Raw genomic sequence first — 19,303 nt, forward strand, 5'->3', positions numbered from 1 at the left:
CTCAGGTCTCCTATTTGCTGGCTTACTGTATTCAGAAGGAGGCAATTAAAGCCCACTGTGACACCTTTCTCTCTTGTTTCTCCAAAGAAGCCAACAAGCCTTGCTCAGTGTTCTTTTTTCTTTTCTCAAATTGAAGCTGTATGTCATTTGCAGTAGAGGATTTGGGACTCTAGACTGAGGAGGGAGATGGTTGCTCAGAGCTCTTAATCCTGTTGCCTAATTTTATTCTCATTAACACATTAAATGGTATTATCTAATTATTTCAATTAATTACATTTTATTTTGATTTCCCAGGGGAGTAATTGTTTTGCTCACCATTACATGTAAGCTAGTTCTTTTTAGCTCTTTGCACAAACTGTAGGTTTTGGGGAAGAGGGCTGATAAGTTTGGAAAGCATTTGGCGATGAGGAGACAATTGATTTCTGGTGTTGTGGTGGCTTAGCCAAATGTCTGCCAGCTGCTCACTCACTGCTCCTCCGCAGCAGGTTGTAGGAGAAAATAAGATGAGAAAGCTAACTGGTAGAGCTAAAGACAGTTAGACTATCTACCAGTTACAGTTGCAGGCAAATCAGACTGAACTTGGGGAGCATTAATTCATTCCAATTAAAACAGATTTGGGTAGTGAAAAACAAGAAACAAATATTAAAACAACACCTTCCCCCTCCTTTTCACAGGCTCGACTTCAATCTTTCATTTCCAACTCCTGTTCCCTCCACCCTGATCAGTGCAGGGTGTATGTGTGGGGGGGTTGCTTTCAATGCATAACACTTTGTCTCTACTATTCCTTCCTCCTCACTCAAGCACTGGTCTTTCCATGGGCTGAAATCCTTCAAGAAAAACCTGCTCCAGCATGGGCTATCTCCATGTGTAAATTTCCTCCAGGAAGTATCCACCTGCTCTGATGTGGAGTCCTCTATGGTCTGCAGTGTGGATGCCTGTGCTGGTGGGCTCTCCTCCACAGATGCCATGGTACTTGCTCCAGCATCATGGAGCACCTATTCCCCATTCTTTTCTGACCTTGGTGTTCCCCCTTTTCTTTCTCACTTTTATTTTGTTGGCTTGTTTTTGCTGTCCTGCCTGCCTGATGTTTTCTACCTTTACTTAAACATGTTTTCCCAGCACCACACATGCAGCTGGCAGGTTCAGGTTTGGCCAGGAGTGAGGCTATGGCGGAGCTGGCTGCGTTCAGCACAAGGGCAGCCCCTGACATCTTTCGATAGAGGCTACCTCTGCAGCATTTCCTCTATCAAAGTCTTGCTACCAAGATACAGTACAGGTGTTTAGACTTTGCTGTACAAGTCCTTATCAGGGCCTTCAGGGCATCACCAGGCATTAATTACCCTCACCTGGGACCTCCACCCAAGACTCTCCATTCAAGCTCAGGCCTGGGCTTTTACTCTTGTTTTAAGCTATGTTGTAGGTGTATCTGATTGTTTGTGCCTCATCTTTAGGGTTTTGCCTGGATCCCTACATGGGCCTTACACCTGGTTTGCTCCCTCAGTGTGTCTGGGGCTGTCAGGGGAATCTGTTCAGAACCTGCCTCTCTGCTTGCTGTGTTCAGATGCTGTGGGAATGTGGCCCTGATTGATGAGGATGCTGCCTGTGCAGGGGTCACCTGTCCTTCTTTGCTGCTCCCTGATTCTTCTGTTCAGGTAGGTTTTTGCTTCCTTCTATTAGTATAGTTAGTGATATTAATGTGTGAGAATTAGTGTTGTCTCCTTGTTTTGATAGAAAATCAAATGGGAGATGGTGGTAGGAATGCATTTTTTTGGACTGTGGTCACAGGTTTATTAATTCTGTTGTGAGGTCAGGTAGGAACAGCGAACATGTGATTGTATAGAGGAGAAGCTCTGGAAGGGTGGTAGAGGGGCAGGCCATTTTGCAACACTGGTCTGTAAATGCGTTGTCAAATCTCAATCCAGCTCTCATTCCCAATTTGAGAACCAGGTGCTGGAAGTTAGAGATTGTAACTTATAGTACATTCACTCCCAAACCTGTTATCAGATTCAGCCTTCAGACTATTGATGTGTACACCTTTTCTGTCTTAAGTTCCAAACTGTTTTCCTCCTTGTCAACATTTTCTGTCCTCAGCCAGTTCTCCGACTGAGAAGCTAATTATGGCCAGCTGAGGGTAAATTTGTTCAGAGATGTCACTGTGCCTGAGTCTCCAAAGGTGTGCCTTGCTGCTTGAACACTGTAAATGCTGCAGTGTTCTTCAGGCCTCCAGGAATCCTGCTGTCTTACAATGTTCCTGTGTGTTTGCTAGGCAATGCAGCACTCTACAGACTCACAGTTACTGTTTTGGTCTTATTTCCAGTCATCAGCAATTTGGTTTTATAGAGATTTCACACGTTGTAGGAAGAGGTTCTCTGATTTATTTCCCTTATTTGTGTAGCCTCAGATTTACTCAGTTTAAGTCTTCTGGGGTTTTTCTTTCCTTTGACATATCGGAAGAACACATTAAAAAGTGTCCCTGCAGTTTTCTTTGGAAGATTCAGAGAGAGCACATTGATTGAAAACTCTCTTGTACCTGGTTAATTCAGGTCCTACAGCATTTCCTTCAGCACATTGCATAAAAATCTGCCTACTCTAAAGAAAAAGTAGACTGGCTTGTGTATTGCCTTTATTATATGTGATGTGTCAGAATCTTTGGCTTGTGCTGCTTCTGTCTCTAGCTAAAGTTGCTGCTTTATATTCAGGCCACGAGAGCATGCAAATAGCTGAAGAATATGTGTCTGCTTCAAAAGTGCTTTTGAAAATTTTACTGATAATTTCCAGTTCTGTCTGCCTGGCCTGTGTTTGAGTTGTGTAAATCCACCACTCTGTTCAACCCAGTTTATCTGGCCTCGCTCAATCCTCAGCTGGCTACTGAGCCAAATTCAGTTTTATTTTACTTTCCATAGCTAGAGGGGGGAGTATTTCTATTGCAAATAATTGTTATTTTAGTGTTAATTTGTCCATCAATCTAGTAAACATCTTACATTCATCCCACAGAAAAACAAAATGCCTACATCACAATCTTCAGACTTTGCTTCCCATCCTATCTAGATACTACTTTGTTCCAATACATAAGAACTGAAAGTCCTACCTGGCACTGTGATCTTTCTTTGTTTCTTGGGCATTTTTGCATTACAAAAACCTTTGTTTTAAGAAGCATGTTGCTTGAATACATTTTGAGTTGTTTTTTTCCTCTTGGTGAAGACTTTGCTGTAAAAGGAGGTGAGGGTGAACAGTTTAACTTGCGTATCTAACCTTTAATTGGTCACATGTTTAACTTTTGCTCAGTGTGGGCACCTAAAAAAGATGGGGACAGATAGATCCAACCCAAAAGTATTTGAAGTGTAACTGGGAAGCAGAACAAAGCAGAGTACTATGAGAGAAGAGACATACCAACCCCATTGTCTGTTCATTTGCCAACCTAGGGAAAGTGAGTTTTCGAAGTTAAACATGCATGTTTGAGCTGCTTGCTCTCTCCTCTTTTTACAGCAAATGGAAATAAAAGGCAATTTCCAGGGTGAAATTCATCTCAGTCGAAGGTATGCGCCTGCTCCTACCCTCCTTCTTATTAGTCATGAAGTTTTAATAGGTATGGGTAATATCCCTCTCATGTGGTTGCTCTGGAACCCAGTGGAGTTTCCTGTCTAGCTGTCAGTGAAATTTAGCTAGCAGCAAGAGTGCCTGCTGAAGAGAGTTGTTTCTCTCATAGATTCAATGTAACAATGCTGAAAACAAAAAATAGCCCTACTGAAAATAAGCGAACCAAACCTGAAGTGCTAATTTTAAGTCAAGTCAGCTTCTAGCCACTGACCCTGAAAACTGAAGTGCTGGCACTAGACTGTTGGGGTGATGGGTGCTGTGCATTGATCTGAGGTAGAACAGAACTGCTGTTTCTGAGGCTGCTGTGTGTTCTTGGATCAGTTTTACAGCTTAGAGTTTATGTATGGTCAACCAGGGTATTAAAAGGGGCCTCCCTTGGTGTGGATCGATTTAAAAACCAAAATATTCATCATGTATTAGAAGGAGCCATATCTGGAGTGACTTTTTCTAGCAACTTGATCTCTCTGACATCTACACTGAAATACCCTGCATAATTTCTGGAAAACCTTTCATGTTATGTGCAGTAGCTTGGGGGAATCTATCCTTGACAGCCTCACTTGACACCAGTGCTTGCATGAAGTAAAAATCTGTAAGTGCTGAAAGCACTATCTCCACTTCTGCCAGCTGCTTTTTCAGAAACAGTGGTTTAGTTAACCCATTGTTATTAGCCTTGTCCCATTGATCACTTCAGAAACCATTTAATAAAGTGATGGTAGGAGATTGAATTTCATTTCCTAGTCTGTAAGACTTTTTTAAGTTTATGGAAGGATAATACTGATGTTCCATATTGGGTACAGGCAGTGCTAGCTGGTCACTGCCATAATGGAAGTAAAAGGAAAATCTGGGAGCATGAAGCTCTGTTTTCTCATGTCTATGATTAGCTCTTCAGACATCGCACTCTTAGGACAAAGTGCTTTTGCATCACTGTAGAAATGCATAGTTAATATTCAGTTGTTGGATAACATCCATTTATCTGTTGGTTGGGGTGGGGGGGCAGGTATTACAACCAGTAGATAAGACAGGGAGGAGAGGGGAACTTTTGATGACAAACAGACAGTTCTTACTGATCCTTGTTAAGTAAGAGCATTTGCTATTACTGTGACAGTTTCACAACATTATGCCTAATTTGCTTCAGCTTTTTAGTATGTTTTTTGTCTTGCCTGAATATGGCTATAGTAGTTAAGGTGTCTTGCTGTCTGCTCTTTGAAGTAGCAATTATAAATTCAGCTAGGTGCCTGGGAGGAAAACTGTGCTCTTCATTGTGTTGTAAATCTACTTCAGTGCGTGGCATAGCACCTTGAAAGGGAGTGTTACACATTTTTAACCTGGCCTGTAGGTGATGGGGTGAGAAAAACCCCTCGAGCTATCGTGGTTTTTTTTTTGCTATTATTCAAGGGGTTCCTCCTAAATCACATACAATTTAGAGTCTGCTCTTTCTGTTGATCCATTGACTGGGATTTCGAGGACGGATTTGTGGTATAACTTTAGACAACTCACTTTTTGCTGCAGGCCTGTCAAATTCTCTAACGTTATGAAATGTTTTAATATTCACAAACATGTACAAGCTTTACATTCACATTTTCCAGGCCTCAGCAGCTATGAAGCAAGATGTGATTCTTATGTATTTGCCATGGTATTGAAGCTGATAGGGAGGGTGTTTTACAAATACCTGAAAAACACCATGAGAGCTATCAATGCTATTTAATCTGCCTTGTTACTTCAGTTCTTTAGCTGAAGAATGGAAATGGTACATGTAGAAGATAAAATTTGCTAGGTAGAGAGAATTTTGTGGACATTGCTGGGGGCCTGCTTAGTCCCATTAAAACACGGTGGTAAAATTAGAATGGTACTCATCTCAAGATTCTCTGTTAGCATCAGATGCCCAGCTTCGTTTCTCTGAAATCAAAGTTGTTTAGTTTTGGATTTATATTTTTCCCCCTTCATTCTCAGTTGGGTTGGAGTTGGCAGAGGAAGGACAGTGCAAAGGACAAAGTGCATGTACTTTGTGTAACCAGTGAATGTGCTGTAGAGGGACAATTAGAAAAATAGTTCAAAGGAATTATGGACAGTACTGGTGTAGCACATTTCTACCCCTGTTACTAGTTTTGAAATATTTTAAAACTCATTAAAAGATACTGTTAGTAAAGAGAAATCATCTTTATAGCAAAGACTTAGAATTGTAGAATCGGCTAGGTTGGAAAAGACCTTTAAGGTCATCAAGTCCAACCATTACCTCAGGACTGCCAAGACCACCACTAAACTGTGTCACTGAGGGCCTCTTCTACATGGTCTCTGAACACTCATACCGCTGGCCACAGCCCATTGACCCAGTCTGTCCAGATCCCTCTGCAGAGGCTTTCTATCCTTCAGCAGATCAACGTTCCTGCCCAGTTTGGTGTCATCTGCAAATTTACACAGGGTGCACTCGATCCCCCCTTTCAGACCATCACTGAAGATGTTAGACAACACTGGCCCTAACACCAAGCCCTGAAGAACACCACTAGCGACTGGTCGCCAAGTAGATATGATGCCATTTACCACCACTCTTTGGGCTCTGCCATACAGCCGGTTTCCAACCAGCAAAGAATCCTCCTATCCAGGCCATGAGCAGCCAATTTCTCCAGGAGAATGCTGTGGGAGACAACTTCAAATGCTTTATGAAAGTTCAAATAGACAATGTCCACAGTCTTTCCCTCATCAACCAGGTGGGTCACCTTATCACAGGAGGACATCAGGTTCCTACAAGTCTTCCCTTTGAGACTAAACAGTGCTTGGACTAGTGAATAGCTTTAGTGAATAGGAGTAAATAATTTAGTAATAAGAGTTAAAGATTAGTTTCCGTAATGGTTGAAGTTTCTATTTAAAAGTACCAGTTATTGCTTGAATGCTTTCAGCTGAGCATTCTTATTTTTGCTCTTTCCCCTGGACTCTGAAGCACTTTATATAAAAATATTTTGAAAGAAACTGCCTCATGAAACTGATTTGCAGCATGATAGAATAAATAGCATTTGCTTTGAGCAACTGGCTGCTTTCCTCATAGGGGAGGCCTCAAAGCAGAGTTGAAAATAATAGTTACGGAAATGTCTGAGATGCTGTGAAGTAGCAGCACTTGCAGGAAGAAGCCTTCTATGCAGGCTCTTTGATTCTGGGTGGTGCCACCACTGTCTGATCTTCTTTCCAACGTAGTGTGAATCAGTGGTCGTTCTCAAAATTTTTATGGCTTTCTTTCAGACTCTTAGACTGGTAATCTATCTTCGGACTTCAGAGAGCTGAAAATTACACACCTGCATCTAAGTGACTGGCTGCCCTAGCCTCTATTTACTGTCACTGGGGAGAAACTGGCACCTCTAGAGAGGTGTTCCTCTGACTTGCTTTAGAAACCAGTTTGGGGATGAAATGACTTTTCCTCAGGTGACTTTTTGTCTCCTTTGACTATAAAGCATGGCTTGGAAAGAGCTCACACTTATATGTCATTTAGCTGCCTGTGTTAGAATGATTCGGTCCCTCTTTCTGCCTCAGGAGAAGCTGAATTACTTTCCCCAAATACTTAATACTTTTTTTTTTTTTCCTGCGGGAACTCACCATTTCCTCCCAGTAAGGATGGGCCAAGAAAAGGCTTAGCAGAGTGAAGTGCTGTGCTTGTAAGACTCTCACAGCTGTGACAAGAACAGAGAAAATTTCTGATTTGGAACAGCCTGGCTTCTAAATTATAAATTGGGCTGATTTATGTCACAGTCCTGTCTCTGAGTAATGTCGTTCTTCATTGCTTAATAAACATTAAAAGCCTGCTCCTAACATCCACAAAACACCAGGAATGAGAAATATGTTGCACTGGAATTATTCTGCTTTGGCAATAGAGGCCAAACCCAACTTCTTCCATTAATAAGACCCATGTTACAAGGCAAGGCATGTTAGTCGGGAGAAAATTAACTTCAGTTTGCCAGTCCTTAATGTATAAAGTTACTACTTTTGTGCTGTGCTGAAACCCCCTGCTGATGTTTAATCGGATCTTTGCATTAGAAAGTAGGAGAGTGCTAATCCATTGGCTTATTCACTTTTATTCACTTATCTTTGTGACTTTGGGGGGCGGGGGGGGGGGGGGGGGGGGGGGCTTTGGTGCAATTTTCTAAGAAGAAATCCCTTTCTTAATTTTCTATGGATGATGATGTTTATCTAAGAAATAAGTTCTGTCCACTTTAAAAATACCCAACTGAGTTGGTTTAATAGTTCAGGAGTTAGCAACCAGAATGAGCTGAGTAGAGATGCTCAATATCCTCTGAAATATGAGGAGGTGCAATGAAGATACACAGTAGTTGCAAGGTGTACGTAAGCAAATAGATGCTAGTTAGGAACAATAGGTATATATTATAAGACAACTAACAGCTGGTTTAATTTAATTTCATGCCTTAATTTATTTGGCTGGATTTTTTTAATATGCAAACCACTTCACCTTTTTTGACAAAAGATGTTAGCATTAATAAAGAGCCAAACTGTTTTGCTTGGAAATCAAAGTCTTTGACGAACCAAGTAGTGATCACATAGATGAAGCTCTGTTTCTAGGTGGCAGCAAATCATCAAAGCAGCATGTAGGCTGCATGGGGATTCTGCAGCATGCATGTAGTGTTTGTGACAAAATGGGGACCAATGTGGATTTAACTTCTGTTATTGTTTTCTGAAATGATTTCTTCATCCTTTTGCCACTTTTGTTCCAAAACTCTGTTCTGATTACGGCATCAGTTTGTTTTTCTTTTTTTTTTCTCTATTTTTCCATTGTGTGTGAGTCCTTTCACACACAAAAGCAATACTGATTGTATTGGAGCTGTGTGTCTGCTCTCAGTCTTTACCCTGGATTTATTATTGCATTTTCATCAGCTCTTGACTTGCTTTCTACTTCACTGGTTTTGATGGTCTTTAACAGAATCTGTTAGTTTAAGGAGATGGCTTTTTTAATGACTCATACACCCTATTTTATTTTATTTTCAATGTATTGTAGCTTTTATTTACAATTTAGTAAGTTCTGTGGATGTTTGCTGCTTTAATTATAGTGAAATGTGTATTGCCTTCATGATCATGTCTTCAAACTGGAGGTTATTTAGTACCTTGAGTTTTCTCATGTAATAGTGCATGAGTAAGGTGAAAGGATAGTAACAGCCCCTTTCCAACTTTAAAACCTCTGAATCTCTGTTTTGTTTTTCAGTTACCTTGTAACGGTGCTGCTCGTGGACACTATTTTTGTTTACGGCACTCTAACGCATTAGTTTGAAACATTGCAACAGGAAGTATTCCAGACTTAAACTTTTGCAAGTCTTGTTGGAGCCACCTGGCTTTTTTGAATGTGTTAATTGTGCATAAAATACTAGATGGCCTGCCTTGACTAGGAAGAGATCTGATTAATGTTTTCTCAAAAGATCACTTTCAAAGCGGAATGTATATTATACGTGCAGTATTTTTCTTTCCTCTTGTACCACATACAGGAACAAACAAGTTGTAGACTTTCACTTACTTTTCCCTGGCTGCATTGCCACGATGTATAGTAGGAATAATTTTTTGCCAGGAACACTTCTTGTGAGATTTAGATTTAAAGTTGATTTCAATTTCCACGATTCGTTTGAGGTTGAATCCCAGTATCACAATGTGTATTCAGAAGTGTCCATCCTGCCTCCTTTCAGTTGTGTAACAGAGCAGACACTGTTTATGCTAACCTGAATTATTTAACTGTTTATCCTGCTGACTTAGGAAGGTATGATGCTTGGTGTGTAATTGGCAAAAACTTTTAGGCTCTAAGATAGACCCTGTTGAAATGTGGCAGGTATTGGTGCAGTTTTGTTTGCTTGAAGTCTTGAGTCATTCTAGTAAAGGAATGTGAACTTGTCTTTCTCAGTTCATTGCTAGGTTCCTTTGAATGCACAGCAGTTCAGCTCTTGAAGGGATAATTACCTCAAGCAGCAAATCCCACCTAAATTGAATTTGGTACATTTTTTTTTCTGAATTGAGCAGCCTAATAATTGTTTTCCCACAAACACAAATCAAACCACTTAAATTCATTTCACCCTGTATTACAGTGAAGGTTCTGAGATCTGAAAACCAACCAACTAGGTGGAAAGGCCCATCTCTTGCAGCAGACAAGAACTGGATGCTCTTTCTGGCTGGCACTCGGGGGAGGGAAAAAGGAGAGCATCTGACCATTGGAGGAAGGGATAGGCGACTCAGGAGGACTACAAGGATGTGAGTCACCATTCCTAGAAAGATTTAAAAGACACATAGCTGTGGCATTTAGGGACATGGTTTAGTGGTGGACTTGGTAGTGTTAGGTTAATGATTGGTCTCAATGATCTTTTTTCAACCTAAACAATTGTATGATTCTGTGATTCATTGTTAGCATTTACTGCGTTTAATGAATTAGAGGATCACACATATGTTTGGCAAGTCACGCGTAGACCACAAGTTACACACAGGTTTGGATCTTAGTCTGTGCATGCTGAGGCTAGTACCTTTCATAGATTGTGCCCTTGTGCTAGAAAGGTGACAGCAGCAATCTTCTGGCTTTTATGCTCTCTCGCTGCCATTTGCGGGCAAGCTGCCAGTGTAGGTTCTTCAGTTGAAGTGGGTTGCCAATAACAGCACCCTTATTAGAATATGCTGTGAATTGGTTTATTCTAGTCAGTAGTCTGCATAATTAGAGTGGAAATGAGAGTAATAAATATACTTAAGTGTTTGGAAATGGCTTTTTTCCTGAAGATTTCTTCAGAGGATGAAAATTAGTACTAATTCTAGAGGAGTTGAACTGACCTTAAAAGCCCAATTACTACTGACCTTAAAGCCACCATTCTTTCCAGTTACTGAGAAACATTTGCTAAAAAGTAATTGAAAAGACCACTGAATCCTGACCCATGTTATAACAATATTGATACTGGCTTTTCCTCATGATTTATCTTCATTTATATGGATGTGTTAAAACCAGAAGCATGCCTGTCACTTGTGTGATGGATAACGGTGAGGTCCAGGAAGCAAAATTTGGGAAAGATGTCTATTACTATTTACCATTTCTTTTTCCCATTCTATGTTTTCTTGTTTCACTTGCCTAAAAACTCAGAAGGGTGTGCTGATTTAGAGGTACAGAGCGCATACCATAAATCCCTTTTCTGTTACATCAAAAATATTGGAAGCCCTACTTACGAAGTTTAGTATCTTTAAGTGCTTTACTACATCTCTTTTTATAAGGTTAAATAAGACATTAGAATTAACTTTTGAATGACTCAAAATCTTGAAATCTTGTTCACCTTACAGCAATTCAAATTGAGCAATTCAAACACCTCCTCTAGATGTTCATAACATGTTTTTTTTTAACTGTTTGGATCCCCACTACTCTGTATCCTATGTATCATTTACTTATTGCACAGGTACTGAAAACCTCTTCCCTTAAGTGTTTCTCATGTAAAAATTTCCCTGCAGTGAGAAACTTACAAAGCAGGATTCAACATAAAACATAATTTGAAATTTGAATCTGTACCGCTTTAGCTTCATTAAAGCTCCGTCTGGCTGTTTATTTTGGTATTTTTAGTTATCTGCAGTGTAGGAAAATAAGTACTGTTGACTTTTCCTCTCCCATTGCAAAATAAAAGCCAGTGAATGCTGTTGCTGTACAGGTGAACTAAGAATAGCTGAAAACTGAAAGATCCATTTTCAAACCCTATATCTACAAATTGGAACTCTACTGAGAGAGCAAGCAAGATGTGTGTATTGGCCTGCTCCAGTTGAGCAAATGCTTCCTTCAGTGCAGCATGTTTCCTTCACTGCCTGAGAAGGCTTTTTCCCAATTCCATCCCCCTGTGTTTTTAAAGCGTACTTTAATTCTAGGTCTGTAACAGTATATTCAGCGGCAGCTGCTGAAACAACTAAGAACTGTTTCTGTACAAGATCTTCAAGCTTGTTGACTGCAGGAAGCAATGGACCGCGGACCAAGCTTCCTGCTGGGTCTTCCAAGCTCCACCCTGTAGGGATTTTGCTTGACAGCCATTTCAGTGGAAACAGGCAGAAATCAGGAAGTTGTGTTAAAGCTGATGTGGTGCTCTTTGCTTGGGATTTCTTGTAGGAGTCATTGGCTGTTTGGTATGACAAAAGTTCACACTCATGTTTTAGTGGCTTACTACCAGAGTTTAACCCTTCGGTTACCTGTGCTAGTTACAGCCTGATATTAATTCTGTTAATAGCAGTATTAGCTCTGTGTTTCAAAGAATTGATGCTTTTCCTTGACATATTTTTCTAGCTTGTACCTGTTTACAGTTGTATGATACATAGATTGTGTATGTGAATCTGCCTATGTAATACATATGAAGACATGCACACACATGCAAATATGTGCATGTCACATGCACCCCAAAATCCAGCAGTGTTTATACCCAGGAATTTGGATCTTGGTTAACAGATGCCTTATCTCTGGGGGAAACAGTAATGTATAGTAGAGTGTAATGAAGAGTAATGTATGAAGGTGTTTTACAGGTAGCACTGATACTCAGTAACTTTCAGAGTAAACCAACTGCTCTTTTACACTGAATACCAGCAGTTAAGGACAGGAAATGGAAAAGACAGCAAAAGACACTTGGGTGGCTATGTATGTGAAGATGTTAGTTGGTAATTATGTTGGATTATGAACAACTCAGTTGCACTCTCAAGTTTGGGGGCAGAACAGTGAGCTCTTATTTATGTGCAATGTTTGAAGTTACAGAAAAGCACTTCAAAGGTAATTTTTCCTGTAAGCCCTTTATTAAAATAGAATCGTAGAATCGCTAGGGTTGGAAAGGACCTTAAGATCATCTAGTTCCAACCCCCCTGCCGTACCTGTATGTATTCAGTTTTGCTTAATGGACCTGTGGAAATGAAGTGCTCCTAAGCTGAAGTGTGTGTTTTGCTATTCTTCCAGACAGAAAGGTAACGTGGTTTAGGCCTCATGTATTTGGGAAATGAGCCTGAGCATTAGAGCGCCATGGGAGAGTCCTAGTACAGGATCTTCTAGAAACTGGAGAGACATACCCAAACAAGCTCTAGATGCTGTGCACACACTTGGTCCTCTAATATTTTCCTCTTTGTGATCTTCCCAGCTTATATGATAAGCCTTTATAAATGATCTTTTGAGCAGAACTTGTCCTTAAATTTGGGGGGAAGGGTATTACACAGTTGAACTATTCCAGTTCTGAAGCTAGAAATCCTTAGGTGGGCATAAGTAGCTTCTAAAATGCGTTTTGCCAATGGGGGTAATGTCCAATGTTTTCGTGGTAAAATGGTTTTGATACATTTGTCCATTCCAGTCTTGGAAAGGGTTTGCAGAAGGCTGGAGGAGAGTGGTTGGTGATTCAGTGGCTGACATCCTTAACATTGAAAGTGTAGGTGAGAGAGCTGGCCAGAGCCTTGCCCGGGGCTTGTCAGTTGTCTCCAAAACCCCTGAGGATACAGCTTGAGGAAGTAGGTGCTTGTTGTAAACATAGCCCAGGGAAAAGAGGGATAAGCCTGAGGAGCCCTTGGGGTGATGAAAATAGGAGAATGAGGAGAGGAGGTTGGAATCCCAGCCTAAGGCAGGGAAGAGACTTTGCTTTATGAAGGATGAAAGGGTAATTGAAACAAAAGGCATGATGGAAGCCGTTCTGTTTGGCTGAGGGAGGCACTGCAAGTGGAGGTGATAGAGTTCTGTAAATAAACCGTTCAGTTGGACTTATTTATTATTTTTAAGACTTAAGCCTCTGTTGGCATGGTTTCAGGCACTGCTGCCCTGCAGTGCTGTGGATCAGGAGGTACAGAATCGGCAAAGCATTCAGCAGGCTCTCTGTTTACCCCAGTAAATAATTTTGACTGTGCACCAGGAGTGATAAATGGTCTCCTTCTGCTGCAGTTCCCTCTGTTATGACTTAAGGTGCCTTATATTCCACTTGCTGCTTCACTGCTGACAACAGTTGTTATGCAAGGTGGTATGCGCTCTTGGAGAAGATAAGAAACAGGGAGTTGTTTGTACCCTGCTACTTCACAGATTTTGATCACGCTTCAGAAGATGTGGTCATAGAGTGGGACTTGGCACTGGCCTTATGCAACTATGCTGGTTTGTCCATTTTTAAAAGCAGCAATAGAAGCATCACGAATGTGCTCAGTTGGTATAGTGAGGGTCCAGACTGGAATCTTAACTGTTAGGTTAAGATGCTCAGCATGCTGGCTCTATTTCCAGCTGCTGAAGAACAAGGAGTTGTTAGTAATAAGTCCAAAACAAAATGCCCATTTTTTATAAGTTTAAACTCTGCTTGTTCAGCCTCTGAACTTTGGTGATAAAACAGGTAGCCCATCCTCTAACATACTTTGATTTCCTGTGAGGGAAGCATGTGCCTCTTTTTAAAAAAAAGTATGCTTTCATGACTGCTGCCAAACCATGATATTCATACTGGTGAAATCAAGACATAGATAGGGGCGTGTATGCAAAGTAGGAATAGTAATCTCAACAGTCAGCATTGCTACATGTTCTCTATGGTGTGCTGTCCTGTCTAGGACTCTGAGCCCGGATTAAAATAGAATCATAGAATACGGAGAATCCAGAGCATGACCAGTGAGGGGGTCCTGACTGACTTTTGCTCTCGGGAGAAAAAGTCAGAAGACTGGAATATAGAAAAGATAATGAGAAAGAGAAAAAACCCCAGTCTGTTGTCTATGGCTGTGGTGGGCAGGGCAAGAAATAATGGAACCACATTAAGTTATTTCTGAACCACATAAGTGATTTCTGTGCTCTTAGTGAGAAAAATAACCAGAAAGATAACTTAGTGTTGGATTAGGTTGCCTAGGAAAGCTGTGAGTGCCTTATTGGAGGCTGGTAAGAACAGGTGAGACAAATCTGTCATGAATGGTTTGTCTCATTGGTCTTCCCTGAGACAGTGGGATAGGCTTGGGCAAGCTCCCAGGCCTTTTATTGTGATTCTCTGAATACTCAACGAGTCCTGTGTTGTTCTAATGTCTGCTGGGAGCAAAGCAGCTGATAAGCTGCCAGAGCAATAAAAACAAAGTAGGTTAGAGGACTGATGCATTCATAGCCTGTGGGAGAGATGGGAGCAGGGAGCTCTGATGTTGCTGCTGCAAAACGCTGTCTGCACACCCTTTCTTTGTTTGATTCATGGAACCATGCTGGCATTACATCTGGGGCAGGAGCTCAGCAGCCCTTGAAAAAGAGAGAAAAGGATAGGAAGGGAGAAGCAAAGAAGCAAATAAACTATTGTTTATCCTCTGCTGCATCTTCTGTACCCACAGGCAAGGAGATACCAGAAGTAATCAGATGTATGCAAACCTAATTGTTACAATATTTATCAACTTTGTGTAGCATGTCCCCAGTTGGCATAGTTCCCTCTCAGGCATAGACTGAACGATTAAAAAAAACCCCCAGAACAATAACAAAAAAAATCCACTAATTTCATTGCTTTTGCTAGTGAAAGCCTCTGTGATTCCTATTACTCCAATGAATTTCTGGTAAGTTCCTCCACAAACTACAATTTGGCAGACTTTGCAAAACATTGTTATACGTGTGCTTTCCCCGCCGTTCTGTTCTGCTGGATATTGAGCCCATCTGATAAAATGTCTCTGGGAAGTTCTTACTGTTTGATGGGGAAGAGGAGTCATACAAAAATGGAAGAAAAGATGGTAATAGACCAGAGAAACTGCTTATTTAAAGCTTGTTCATGTGCAGAAATGGATGTTAGAGTTGTTTCATTGTTTCATGGATGAAGGTGTACTAGTGCTGAAGAAACCCTGAGTGTACTAGCACGCTCCCCTTAACTCTTTGGCAAGTCTATGGTATCTGGTAAAAGAGGAAAATGCTCCTAATTCTAACAGAGCATCATGTGATGCTCTGTTACAGAATCTGCATAAGGGCAGAGCAACACAATATGTGTATGGGATTGTAACAGTTCCCTAAAAACACAGTGGTGTGAAGGCGTAATTCATCAATATTGCATCATTGTTGGTGCCCCAACATGATTGAATCTCTGGATTTTCTGGGATGTGGCTAATGCTGGGGAAGCAGTGCAATGTGCAGTGCAGTATGATGTAGCTAACTTGAGTACTTCAATTGCTGATCAGTTCTGCACAAAGGTCAGCACAGGCTGAGCACATCCAGTTCCCTCCTTATCTTCTGAGGGGGTCTTGTAGGATTGTTTCGACCTTTAGGGCCAATGGCTCTTCTGGGTGGTGTAAGACTTCAGTGCTAACAGTGGGGCTCACTGTAAAATGGCGGCACTCTTGGAAAATCTTTGATCTCTATTTTATTTTTTCATTTTTTTTCTTCCCAGAAAACTTGGATCTGATTTTTAATCAGGAAAGATAACTGAAGACAGTCTTGCCTTTTGATGAGAAAGAAGTGAATAGGAAACAGGCCAAAAATTATTTTTGTGGTGGAAATGCTATCAGGATGCCCCCTTATTAGGTGGGGTTGCTTATGCTTGTATTAGCCACTGACTAGGCTTCCTGGCAGGGCTAAGTATCCCATGACATACCACAGTCCTGTAGCTTGTTGGTTTTTATTTCCTTATTAATTTAGCTCATGGAGCAGGTGGACATGGGAACATCCACTATATTTACTCATAGTACAATTCACATTTTAACAGTAGCAAAAAACTTAACAACAATAAATAACTGTACTTTCCTAGGTGTTCCCTGTGTAGGAAGATAGTTTGTTTGCATTGTATTGCAGGTGTGTAAGTTTGCATTCAAGATTTCTGTGTACATAAACTCTTGGTGTGAACAAGTTACATGCTCCTGTGTATGTTTCATCTGCATAGATTGCACTGAGAGATTGCTTTTAGCTCCTCACCTAGGATAGGGGCAATGGGAGGAAAACTTTGTAACAGGCAGGAGAATGGATGTTAATCATCATCATGAGTAGTCTTCTGCATGTGGACCCACATAGCTCTCTTAAGACGTTATGAGAACTACTAAGGTGCTCTTCAGAAATCAAGTAATGGCTTTCGGTTTAGCTGGTTTGCAGCAGATGTGATTGCAAGGCTGAGTGTTGAAAGCATGGTTGTTCCAATCTGTGTGGCTGACAGATGTTGTGGGATGGGTTATTAAAATTGTTCTTCAGGGAGCAACTGAAGATGTGTTAGAGCCTGGATAAAATATTCAACCGGATTCTCATGACAGGCAGTAATAATGCAATACAAATGCAGGCGAAAACCTCTCCAACAGGAAGGAATTATGTCAACTCTTATGTCTCCTGTATGGCAAATCGTGGTAGTTTCATGCCTTGTTTCCAGATTGAATGTTTTTGTGCTACTATAGACATGTAGCACAAATTTAGGACATAAGAGGTGGCGGATTCCCATGTATATATGGAGTGTTCTATAGCTGCTTTTTTATTTTTAATCTCAGAATAATTGGAGCAGTAGCAAAAATGCCTTCAGGGCTCTTGCATGGAAAAAGCTTTTTGTTTATTTTCTGACTATAGAAGTTCATTAACCTTAATCAGAGGGAAAGTGATTCCTGATTGAGGCATTGGGTCAGGTGTGATTCTTTTCAAAATGTATAGTTGACTGTCTTTCCTTCCTGCTTTATGTATCATTTAAAGAAAGCTTCATAATCACACTAATCTCTCTCTCTCTCACACACATAAATAAATCTCAGACCAATAATGAAGAATTATTTATTTAACACTCTGAGCGGCCTAACACTTCTCTCATCCAAAGCTGGGGCTATAGGAAGGTACCTATTACTGTACTTCAAAACCTGTTCTGTGAGCAACATATGGCATCATATCAGGTATGGGTTACTAAAGCTCAAAAAATGCTCACTGGTCTCTTCTGCTGACCTTATAGGTAGTGCCACCTGGCACTCCTGCCTGTGGAGAATACAGAATGAGGACTTAAGGAAATGTGCTTTAATTATAACTCTTATTAACAATAGTTTAAAAAAGAAAAAGAGTTGAAAGAATCTACTCACCCTTGTATGTTGTACCTTAGTATGTAAAATTTGAATTGTATTTGAAGTAAGAACTAACAACTAGTTGACAAGAGAGTGAGAACTCTTTTGACTTCTTTTATGTCTTTCTGTCCTTTGAAAGCTGTTCTTCTAGATCTGTCTTGAATCCCAGTTCTGCTGTTCTAGGCACCTCGTATGCAGTACATTCATTCTGTTTTAGTAAGCTACAGTAAATCAATGAACAGCCTCAGCATTAATACAGTCTAGCATTCATAGTTACAAGAAATACATCAAGTCTGTTTAGGTCACCTCTGAATGTCACTGGCTGGTAGGAGGCATGGAGTAGAGAAGAAAGTTATATACGCATGCATTTCTGTTAATTTCTAGAGCACAGAAAAAAGCTGCAAGCTCTTATGTGTGAGCATCAGGTTTAATATTTACCTGTCTTAATCTGAGCATATTGGTTGTGTGTATGTGCGTATATATGTATGTATGGCTTTGCTGAGGGAAATGTTAGGCTGAAACAATGATTATTTCTGTGGAGACTGTCTGTGTGTAGCTCCTCACCATTTCTTCAGTCTAAAGCCAGCTCCATTCTTTTCTTTGTTGCTAGTTTCTTTGTGCTTTTGGTGTGTGGTTACTTTGAAGATGCTACAATGGTAAGAATGAGTATCCTCTGAGGTCAGTCTAAATCTTGTAGCATAGTACAATACAGTGCTTCCTGAGTAGATTTATATATTCATGCAGCTCATCACAGTTCTCTGCAGAGATAACACATGAGGCCTTGAAGCAATTTGATGTTGTAAGCACAGCATTTCTCTGAGCTAATAGGTTTTGCCTCTCAGCAAAGCTAATTGCTTTAGATAAAGCAGCGAACTGATGAGATTTCACAGTCTCTGGTGCCTGAGCAAGCCTGGTCACCGTTAATGCTCCTATCTGTACTTCTAGTGTAGTGCAGTTAATACAGAAACATCTATGCAGGACTCTTAATATTTAGCATTTCCTGTCTCTCAGCTGAATAAATACACTCAAGTGCTGAGGTTAAAAGCTTATGGCTCTCTTGTCAGGGGGGTGTTTTGTTTTGTACCCACTAGCATTTCTTAAAGGTGCTTGGTTTTCTTGCTCTACTGTGGCTCCAAAATCCAAGGTGAAAAATGTCTGTCTGAACTTACTGCATATACTGAGGAGCTCTACAGGCTAAAGGATATTTATCTGTACAAAGATCTGTTTATATGTGCAGAAGCCCTTTGGAGGTCAAAATGATTCTGCAGTGGCTGATTTGTTTAATAACTGAAGATAACGTACCTTTAGTGCTAGAGTTTGCTATAAAATAGGTTAATTCATGTGCACTGCTGGGAGCAAATATTTATTTGTGTGCTGGTTCCTGTTTTCATGCAACAACAAGAAAATGACTGTTTTGTTTTACTAGGCATCTTTAGATGGATGTACTGAGAGTATTTGTTGCTGTTGCATCTTGCACTGGCTCACCCACTCTGACAGCTAGAGATTTTTAGTGGTATCTAGTTTGTAGTTCCACTTTTCCTTAGGAGAACTTCACCAGCTCAAATGCCTTGTGCAGTTTGGGAGAGGTGCTCTTTTGTCAGCTCCTCCTGTATCTTGTGCTGTTCTCCGATACATGATTCTAGTCAGTGTAGCCATCTGGATGAAGTGCCTGACTTGCTTCTTTCAGCGTTTGTAATTTCTGTGGCTTGTTCATAATGATTTCTTTTGTTGAGAATGACTAAAGAACCTTTTGATTTTGTTTGTCCGTTTG

At 40.6% G+C, this 19,303-nt stretch overlaps 1 long non-coding RNA gene across 1 annotated transcript in view; it reads left to right on the forward strand.

Moving 5' to 3' along the window:
• The first annotated feature begins 1,473 nt into the window (after positions 1 to 1,473).
• The window catches only part of LOC130606605 (uncharacterized), a 44,306-nt gene continuing 26,476 nt past the window's right edge, over positions 1,474 to 19,303 (forward strand). The window contains exon 1 of the long non-coding RNA XR_008974024.1: positions 1,474 to 1,652. This is a non-coding gene — a long non-coding RNA (uncharacterized LOC130606605). The remainder of the gene's footprint in view (positions 1,653 to 19,303) is intronic.

This window comes from Pezoporus wallicus, unplaced genomic scaffold (genome assembly GCF_028554395.1).
Source record: "Pezoporus wallicus isolate ANWC-B61680 ecotype Strahan unplaced genomic scaffold, APGP_CSIRO_Pwel_v1 contig_749, whole genome shotgun sequence".
Classification (NCBI taxonomy): Eukaryota; Metazoa; Chordata; class Aves; order Psittaciformes; family Psittacidae; genus Pezoporus; species Pezoporus wallicus.